Source organism: Plectropomus leopardus, unplaced genomic scaffold, assembly GCF_008729295.1.
Source record: "Plectropomus leopardus isolate mb unplaced genomic scaffold, YSFRI_Pleo_2.0 unplaced_scaffold10651, whole genome shotgun sequence".
NCBI classification, from domain to species: Eukaryota; Metazoa; Chordata; class Actinopteri; order Perciformes; family Serranidae; genus Plectropomus; species Plectropomus leopardus.
This window is the reverse complement of record NW_024611231.1, coordinates 70-1,848: the sequence shown is the minus strand read 5'-3', so window position 1 is coordinate 1,848 and position 1,779 is coordinate 70. Positions and strand designations below refer to the sequence as shown.

Here is a 1,779-nt window from a genome sequence, read left to right as displayed (position 1 = left end):
TTCCAGGCGTATTTTAGACTTATTGTTGGAGCTGAGCTGAAAATTCCAGGATTAAACAAAAATGCACAACATTGCCAAACGTTATACCATATGCATGAACACAGACATGCATGAGCACATAAAATGCAGCAAATGGTCCTTATGGGTTAATGTAGTTAATAAAGTGAAGATTAAAACTGAATAGAGTCCACTTGGGAATAAACATGGGGGCGATGGTGGTTTAAATGGGGAAGGCAGGTCTGAGGAGGTTTTTTGGGTCTTTTTGGGTGCAGACAGTGATGAAACTCTTTGTGTCTGTAGTTCCCAAATGAAGAAGACACCTTCCATAAGTTTGTCTCTCCGCACGAGGTGCTTCCCTTCACTGAAGGTAACTCTGACATTCCTCCAAAAAATCTTTTTCAACATCTTTTTGGCATCAGCCTTCAAGATTTTACAATAAATGTTCCTCATCTGGTTCTTTTTTCTGATGAATTCTCGGTTCATAATTTGTATTTCAGGTGAGATTCTCTCAAAGGTGAACGTACACTGTCCGGTGTTTGACTACGTCCCACCTGAGCTCATCACACTGTTCATCTCCAACATCGGAGGACACGCACCGTCCTACATCTACCGACTCATGAGCGAACTTTACCACCCTGAAGACCACGAGCTTTAACCAGTGTAATGAATTAATAAATTAAGTGATGATTGATCCCGTCATGTCATGCGTGTCTTTTGATGTGGTAATGTTTGCTGCACTGAAGCAGTTCTGCGAGGAGTGTTCCCAAAACTGTACAGGTGTGAGACTTTCTTTCTGTATTAATTTCAGGTTTTGTTGTAGCAAAATAATTTTTTGATTCATGTTTCGGGTCCTCAGCAACATACGGCGTGATGATGGCGTAATTGATTGTTAAAATGTCAGCAACTTCCTGTGACAGTGATGAAGGTAGAGTGTAACATGGAGTCAAATATTTGTTTATTTTTCCTGTAATGTACAATATTATTTTAAACATTTCATAAGGGTTATTTTGTTGTTTTTTTTAAATAGCTTATTTATCTTAAGACCTGGTTCTTCAACAGGGGTCCTTGAGCATCCTCGAAGTTACTGCTGGAAAAGAGGTAAGTTTTTTTGTTTGTTTTTTTCTTTTGAAGAATTAAAATGTGTCTGAAAATAAGTAAAGGAACACTTAATCCTTTGTCAGAAAAAATCTCAATTGTAGACACATGGTTGACGTGATGTGTATGAAAAATTATAATCCAAAAGGTAACTAGTAACTAAAGTTGACGTCAATGTAGTGGGGTAGAAAGTACACTATTTTACGGAAGCCCAAAGCGGCCATACATTGGCGTTTTTTTGTTTTTTTTCCTGTTTTCCTGAGATAACAGGGAAATTTTCTCAAGATCTCAAGATAACAAAACTGTTTTCCAAAATAACGTCATAATTAACTTGAAATCTTGAGAAAATATAAGCATACACTCTACCACTGTATGCAGGTCTATCAGTAACCAGGTTTAAATTTTTGATAACATTTCATGAACTACAAGATAATCAATTAATCGTAAAAAAAAACCGGAGGTGAATTTATAATTATTAGTTGCAGCACCAATCACAAATATGCTCAAAACAAAGATACAACTAGTAGATGAACCAGGATACAAATGCATATGTAAACGCAGTCAGTGTGAAATATTAGACATCATCACTGATACAGTCTGTATGCAGAATAACCTGAAAGTGATATACAAGGTAAAAGAAGTTCAATCCTCAACAAGATGAGTTAAACCTCCATTATACCCGAT

The 1,779-nt window shown here is 36.6% G+C and overlaps 1 long non-coding RNA gene across 1 annotated transcript; it reads left to right on the top strand.

Moving 5' to 3' along the window:
• The first annotated feature begins 280 nt into the window (after window positions 1-280).
• Window positions 281-691, top strand: LOC121963259. The gene is made up of 2 exons (XR_006107216.1): window positions 281-367; window positions 498-691. It is a non-coding gene; the product is annotated as an uncharacterized LOC121963259 (long non-coding RNA).
• Window positions 692-1,779: the final 1,088 nt, after the last annotated feature.